This window comes from Halichoerus grypus, chromosome 13, assembly GCF_964656455.1.
Source record: "Halichoerus grypus chromosome 13, mHalGry1.hap1.1, whole genome shotgun sequence".
NCBI classification, from domain to species: domain Eukaryota; kingdom Metazoa; phylum Chordata; class Mammalia; order Carnivora; family Phocidae; genus Halichoerus; species Halichoerus grypus.
Genome location: NC_135724.1, coordinates 60,183,481 through 60,191,975, shown reverse-complemented (window position 1 = coordinate 60,191,975; position 8,495 = coordinate 60,183,481). Strand labels below are relative to the sequence as shown.

General features: G+C 43.1%; 1 pseudogene; it reads right to left on the bottom strand.

Moving 5' to 3' along the window:
• Window positions 1–3,719: 3,719 nt before the first annotated feature.
• LOC118535878 (small ubiquitin-related modifier 2-like) lies at window positions 3,720–4,007 on the bottom strand (annotated as a pseudogene).
• Between the last annotated feature and the right edge of the window lie 4,488 nt (window positions 4,008–8,495).

The following is an 8,495-nucleotide window of genomic DNA, read 5'->3' as shown; positions in this document are numbered from 1 at the left end:
TGCCCAAGTTTTTGACATATAAATTCAAAAGGTCTGATGTAGAACAAGTAGAAAGGGGAAAAGTTGGGTGGAATGGATGTTATTGTAGGGTCGCTGGTGGCCCCTCTTCTGCGCCCAGGACCAGTCTTCTAGCACCTGGAAACAGCAGCTGCCTCACCAATGGGTCCCTCCCTGGAGACTGCCCTCCGTCACAGAAGACTGTCTTCCCTGAGCTTACGCCTCATCCCCTCCCCCAGGACGTGGCTCATGGCCAGTGACTGGCTGATGTGGGGATACACAAGCCCCACCTTCTTGTCTCAGTTTGGGCCCTGAAGGGCTGTCCCAGCTCCCCCTTGGGACAGGCTGAAGCTGCAGTTTCCTGTGCACTGGGGGTCAGCTTCTCTTCCAGCCCCTACTCCTTCCTTCCTCACTTCTGGAAATTAGCTAGGACAGGGAGAAAGAGCCTGTCCCAAGGAACTGCCCAAAGCTCGAGGCAGGACCGGTAGACCCAGTATCAGAAGATGACAGGGACAGTTGATGACCCAGCTGTGGTTCATGGAAATTTACCTTGGAAGGTGTGGTAGGCAGAGTTCTAAGATTGCCAGGGCCCATCCCAGCCCCTGGTGGACACACATCTTCTCCCAGTTATTCAAACACTCATCTCAGAACTGCTGTGTCAGCATTTTGCAGATATAATTAAGTTTTCAGATCAGTTGGTGTCAAGATAGGGAGATTATCTGAAGGCGAACATGCTATCTAATCACATGAGCCCTTTAAAAGCAGAGGGTTTTTTCCTTCTGGTTACAGAAGAGGAAGTCAGAAATTTGAAGCCTATGAAGGATCAATGTGCTCTTGCTGGCTTGATGATGGAGAAACATCTCTGGCAAGGACATGAATGACATCTAGATGCTGAGAGCCCCTCCCAGCTAAGAGCCAGCCAAGGAAGCCAGGACCTTGGTCTCACAACCAGAAGGACTTGAATTTTGCCAGCAACAAGAATGAGTTGGAAGTGAATTTTCCCTAGAGCCTCCAGACTTTGCCAATACCTTGATTTCAGCCTTACCCTGAGCAGGGAACCAGGATGCCATGCAGGATTTCTTATATATGGATCTGTGGGCTAATAAGTGAGTGTTGTTTTAAGCCACTAAGTTTGTGGAAGCATGTTATGTATATAGCAGTAGAAAGCTAATACAGGGGGACAATGCAATGGGAGGGTCTCAGGATAAGCTCCTCCCTACTGCACAAAAGTGCATTTAAGTGGGTCCATTTGATAGCATCAACTCCTAGGAGAAAGCGGGGTGGTCCTCTGAATGTGATTAGCCCTGCACTCAAGAAAAAAGGGAACAGGAGGCCTTAATGGACTTCGAAAAAAAAAAAACAACCCACTGGGTCTGATTAAATTTATCTGAGACTAGATTGAGTTTGCAAAAAGAGACAGAATAAGGACTCAAGTTAAAAATTAGTATGAGATCTAAAACCATAAAACTCCTAAAAGAAAACATAGGCAGTAGTCTCTTGGACATCAGCCTTAGCAGCATGTATTTATGGATATGTCTTCTCAGGCAAGCAGAACAAAAGTAAAATTAAACTAGTGGGACTACACCAAAATAAAAAGATTAACACAGCAAAGGAAATCATCAACAAAACAAAAAGGTAACCTACAGAATGGGTTGATATTTGCAAATGATATATCTGATAAGGGGTTAATACCCAAACTATATAAAGAACTTATACAACTCAAGACCAAAAGAACAAACAGTCTGATTAAAAAATGGGCAGAGGAGGGGAGCCTGGGTGGCTCAGTCAGTTAGGCATCTGCCTTCAGCTCAGGTCATGATCCCAGAGTCCTGGGATCAAGTCCCACATCGGGCTCCCTGCTCCGTGGGGAGTCTTCTTCTCCCTCTCCCTCTGCCCTCTTTCCCCCGCTCGTGCTCTCGCTCTCTCTCAAATATATAAATAAAATCTTAAAAAAAAAGGGCAGAGGACCTGAATAGACATTTTCCCAAAGACATCCAGATGGCCAACGGACACATGAAAAAATTCTCAACATCACTAATCATCAGGGAAATGCAAATCAAAACCACAATTTTCACCTTACCTCTGTCTGAAAGGCAAGTATCAAAAAGACAACAAATAATAAGTGTTGGTGAGGATGTGGAGAAATGGAACACTTGTGCTCTATTCGTGGGAATATAAGTTGGTGCAGCCACTGTGGAAAACAGTATGGAGGTTACTCAAAAAATTAGAAATACGATATGATCTAATAATGTCACTACTGGGTATTTATCCAAAGAAAAGGAGAATACTAATTTGAAAAGCTATATGCACCCCTATGTTTATTGCAGCATTGTTTACAATAACCAAGATATGGAAGACACGCAAGTGTCCACTGATAGGTCCACAACATGGATGGACCTAGGGGGTATTAGGCTAAGTGAAATAAATCAGACAGAGAAAGACAAATACCATATGATTTCACATGTAAAAAACAAAAATGAAGAAACAAAAAACCAAACAGACTCTTTTTTTAAAAAAGATTTTATTTATTTATTTGACAGAGAGAGACACAGCGAGAGAGGGAACACAAGCAGGGGGAGTGGGAGAGAGAGAAGCAGGCTTCCTGCTGAGCAGGGAGCCCGATGTGGGGCTCGATCCCAGGACCCTGGGATCATGACTTGAGCCGAAGGCAGACACTTGATTGAGCCACCCAGCCGCCCCCAAACAGACTCTTAAATAAAGAGAACAAACTGGTAGTTGCTGTGGTGAGGGAGTGGGGAGCGGGTGAAATAGATTAAGGGGAGTAATAGGTACAAACTTCCAGTTATGAAATAAATAAGTCATGGAGATGAAAAGTACAGCCTAGGGAATATAGTCAATAAAATTGTAATAACACTGTACAGTGACAGATGGTGACTGAACTTATAGTGAGCACTAAGCAACGTACAGAATTATCAAATCACTGTGTTGCACATCTCATATTAATAAAACATTATATGTCAGTTATACTTCAATAATAAATAAATAAAGTTATAATAATTAGTAAAATGAAGTTACATTTTTACACTTCTCAGTCTATGATATGTGAAATTTATACTCACTGTGATTTGCATTTGGTTGTTAAAAGTGTTTAAGACTTTTCTTACCCTACAGTTTCCACAGGACAATGATACATTTATCTTGTTCTGTTGCAGGCTATTCACATGCTAAGAAGCATTTCCCCCTGTGCCTGGATCTTCACTGAAATATGGATTAAAAGACTTTAAGAGAAACATCTACCAACTGCAACATATGGACTTTATATGGATCCTGATTCAAAAAACTTTAAAGAAAAACTTATGAGATAATGGGGAAATTGGAACCCTGGTTGAACAGTTTATAATGTTAAGAAAAATTATTGTTAATTTTCAAAGGTATGATAATGGGTATATACATGCATGGATGTAATCATTCATAATGAAAGATTTATGGATGAAATAATAGAATAGAATAGCAGAGACAAATTTGGTCATGAGTTGATGGCTGTTGAATTTGGGATGACAGGCACATGGAGGTTCATTATATTTGTTCATTATGACAAAATACTAAATCTTTTTTATTTTGTGTATTTGAAACTTTTCATTAAAGAGAAAATAAGCCCACTTTGGTCCCATTCTGGTTTTGAAATGAAGTAACTTCATTTTACTATGACTGATGTCGCAGGCAGTCTGTGCCCTCCTGGAGTGAAGTAGCAGATTCCCTTTCTAGTAGACACCTCCCATCTGCTGCTGGAACACATCAATTGTATCTTCCTCATCCATTTCCAACCATGCAGGTGTGTCTGTCTCATGGCTTGGCTGCCTGTCAAATCAGAATCTGATCTGCCTCATTGACAAACCTTGTCATACACAATAGGCTTTCACCAGTTTACTAAGTAGCGTATGCCTCTTAATCCTAAACTGCCCTACAGAACCATCCTGCCCCGTTACCTTCAAATTAATATGATTGTAGTTCTAGGTCTTGACTCATTCCTTGGGCTCTTCATTGGCCATGGTGAGTCCCGGGGTCTCCTCAGCTGCAGCTTCACGAAGAAGGGACCAGGTTGGCACTAAACAAGCACAAAGCAGTCCCTGGAGCAGCAGCAGGAGGGTGGCAGCAGTTAAAAAACACTTTCTGAAATAAAAAATAAGTCCCTTGGAAGTGTTTAGAACCTACTAGGATTTGTTTAGAACCTACTAGACCAGAGCAGGAGAAGATCTTTATCATGGGGTTTATTTCCAGTTGATTGGTTGTGAAATAGCTAAGACTTAGCCAGAGAAGTCTGAAACTCCCAGGTAACTGGCATTCCTGTGTAAAATAAAGCTCTTAGCCAGGAAGGGCTTCCCAATACAGCCAAAAGAGCAAGAACTGCTCTTTTTACATCAAAAAAGAATAAAAGACTTGGGAATGAATTTAACAAAACAAAATGTCTACTCAGAAAACTACAAAACATTGTTGAAAGAAATTAAGGAAGATCTGAACAAATGAGAAGATATCTCAGGTTCAAGGATCAGAAGACTTAATATATTGTCAAGATGTCAGCACTCCCCGCAGTGATTCACTGCAAGGTCATTCACTGCCATCCCCATCAAAATTCTAGCTGGGTTCTTTGCAGATATTCACAAGAGGATCCTAAAATTTATATGGAAACACAAGGGACTCAGAAGAGCCAAAACATTCTTGAAAAAGAAGAACAAAATTAGAGGACTCATTTCTTGAAACAAAAACTGATTTTATTTTTTATTTTTTTTTTTATAAATTTTTTTTTTTTTTTTAAGATTTTATTTATTTGCGAGAGAGAGAATGAGAGACAGAGAGCATGAGAGGGAGGAGGGTCAGAGGGAGAAGCAGACTCCCTGCTGAGCAGGGAGCCCGATGTGGGACTCGATCCCGGGACTCCAGGATCATGACCTGAGCCGCAGGCAGTCGCTTAACCAACTGAGCCACCCAGGCGCCCACAAAAACTGATTTTAAAGCTACAGTAATCAAGGGCGCCTGGGTGGCTCAGTTGGTTAAGCGACTGCCTTTGGCTCGGGTCATGATCCTGGAGTCCCGGGATCGAGTCCCACATCGGGCTCCCTGCTCAGCGGGGGGTCTACTTCTCCCTCTGACCCTCTTCCCTCTCGTGCTCTCTGTCTCTCATTCTCTCTCTCAAATAAATAAATAAAATCTTTAAAAAAAAAAAAGCTACAGTAATCAAGACAGTGTGTTACTAGCATAAGGACAGACATATACGTCAATGGAATAGACACATTTGCAGTTGATTGATTTTCAATGGGCTCCAAGGACATTCCATGGGGGAAAAGAATAGTCTTTTCAATAAATTGTTCTTGGATAACCGGATATCCACTTGTAAAAGAATGAAATTAGATCATCTACCAAATACCATATACAGAAATTAACCCCCAATGGATAAAGAAAACCAAAATCCTAGATTAGATTAGATTAGATTAGATACAACACCTAAAGCATAAGCAACCAGGGAAAACATTGACATTGAACTTTATCAAAATTAAAAGCTTTTGTGGTTCCAAAGACACCATCAAGAGAAGTAAAAAAAAGACAACCTACAGAATGGGAGAAAATAGTTGTAAATCATATATCTGATAAAGGATTGATACTTAGAATATATAAAGAACTGTTACAACTCAATAATAAAAAGACATATAACCTAATTTAAAAACAGGTGAAGGATCAGAGTAGACATTCTCCAAACAAGATATGCAAATGACCAAGAAGCACATGAAAAGATGTTCAACACCATTAGCCATCAGGGAAGTGCAGCTCAAAACCACATGAGATACACTTCACACATGCTAAGATAGCTGCAATACAAAGACAGATAATAAAAAGTGTTGGCAAAGATATGGAGTATTAGAACCCTCCAGCATTGCTAGTGGGAATGTAAAATAATGCAGCTGCTGTAGAAAATAGGTTGGCAATTCCTCAAATGGTCAAACAGAGTTACCATATGACCTCCCAGTTCTAGTCCTCTGTATATACCCAAGAGAAATGAAAACAAAGGTCTACACAAAAACTTGTACATGGGGGCACCTGGGTGGCTCAGTCATTAGGCGTCTGCCTTTGGCTCAGGTCATGATCCCAGGGTCCTGGGATTGAGCCCCGCATTGGGCTCCCTGCTCGGCGGGAAGTCTGCTTCTCTCTCTCCCACTCCCCCCTGCTTGTGTTCCTGCTCTCACTATCTCTCACTCTCTCTCTCTCTCTCTGTCAAACAAATAAATAAAATCTTTTAAACAAACAAACAAACAAACAAAAACTTGTACATGAATATTTGTAGTAGCCTGGGGGCTAGGTGACCACTTCCAAGATGGCTTTGTCACAGGGCAGGCTATTGGCTGACAGCTCAGCTGGGTCCAGGGTCCTGAGAACTTGGGTCCTCCCTTCATGAGCTCCTCCATGGGCTGTTCTGCTTCTTCATGTCATGGTGACTGGGTTTTAAGAAGAAGGGGCATCCCAAGAGACAGGAAGCAGAAGCTGCTGGTTTCTTAGGGCCTGGGTCTAGAAACTGTTATCATTACTCCTGCTGCATTTTATTGGTTGAGCAGTCAGAGAGCCTAGATTCAAGAGTTGGGGACATTGACCTCAATTCCTGATGGGAAGTGTGTTAAAATTTTGATGACATGTTTCATAACTGCCACACCCCATAGTAGTTTCCAGAGCTGGGATATGACTCCTGATATGGCTGAATCATAGAGTTCAAAGTCTTAAAAATTCTGCTTTACATTTCAAATAGGAGGGGTGACAGACCCTGGGATGGAAGAGTGGGAAAGCTGTTTAAAATATTTTTAGTTGGTTTTGGGAGGGGTGTTGTTGTATTACCCTGCTCATAATCATGACCATTTTGAAAAAAAAAACAACAGAACTATTTGCAATATTTATGGCAAATTTCAATGATGTCATTTTAATGCTGAATATCCGAAGATGGGAAGATCAGAGACAAGGTTATGAAAAGAACAAACAGAAGAAGGTCTTGTTTCCCTTTTAGCAACAGATCTGAAGACAGGACTTGCCATGAACAGAAAGAGCTCTGTCTGTGCTTTGGTTGTGAAGGAGAAGAACAGTCTCTTTATAGTGGGCATGTCTTAACTCAACACATTACTCAGCTGGGCTTTAATCCTGGGGCTACAATCAGACCATTCAAAATGCCATCATTATACCTGACAGATGGGGCATGTGCCAGCATGATTCAGACCCGGTAGCACATCAAAATGGGAAGTGAGGGCTTTGTTCAGCTGTTGGCTTTGCGATGCAAATAGAATCCAGCCCCTTTCCTATTTTATTCTGTCATTGTTCCCCAAAGGTTTTCCCCAGGGGATAGAGAAATTCCAGCCATTGCCCTCATTTACTTTGAGGATCTTGGATTTTGATATTGTTACAGAACCTGGACTGGATCGCCCGACGGAGGAACCAAGTGGCACCCGGAGATCCTGAAGGATAGGAGGTTTATTTAATGCTGGTGGGCTCAGAGGAGAGTGGTCTCTAAAGGTCTGAGCCCTGAGCACAAACAAAGGGGGTATTTTATACCCTTCTACTTCCGCATACTTGGCCCTTGTGGCACGTGCGGGAAGCGGGGCAGGGAGAAGAACCTGGATTGGTGCGCGAGGGAAGCAGAGCTGGGAGAAGAACCCGGAGGAGCCCCAGGGCAAGGACTGGGACTCTCTTGCTGGCTCGGTCGGCCATCTTAGGACACAGATTTTCCTTATCATCCTCCTCTTTGATGCCCCTTTAAACACCTAGTTTAGAGGGCATCATTTTCATCTTCTAAGGGGCGATAGTGAGTAAGGAGTAACTGGAGTCTGATTTTAGCAATTTGAGTAGTGATAAACCTAGGAAGGACATTAAGGATACAAGGACCAAATGCTACTGTGAGGAGGAGCATTAGGAGGGGGCCGATGAGGGGGGCGAAACAAGGGAGCCATTGTGAGAGGGAATCCCACCAAGTCGCCCACTGGAGTGCCTCCCACTGTGATTCACTAGTTCCTGTAATTGGGTTAGAGTTTCTTGGACCACCCCCGACTCATTAGCATAGAAACAACATTCCTCTTGTAAGAAGAGGTAGAGCCCCCCTTGCGCGGCCATGAATAAGTCAAGCCTGTGCCTGTTTTGGAGGACCACTGAAGCCAGTGAATCGAGTTGGCGCTGCAGGGCAGGGCCAACTGAGTGAGGGCGGAAAAATCACCGTGAGTTGTTGAGCTAGCCCCTGGTACTGAACCTGAGACATCCCAACGCCAGTGGTGCTGAGGGCAACACCTGACGTGGCCAGCAGGCTCAATGATAAGAGGGATGGCCATGGGGGAGCATCGAGGGTGGCCAGGAGATCTCCGTATGAGTGGGGCATCTCTCCCGGGAGGACTGAAAGATCAGGTAAGAGACTGACAAGCGTGCATGATTGATCGCACGGGGTGATGCAGATGTACACACCTTGATCACAAGCCAGCAAAATGTTGTTAGGTGCACAGACCCGACTGTGGCCCGTGATG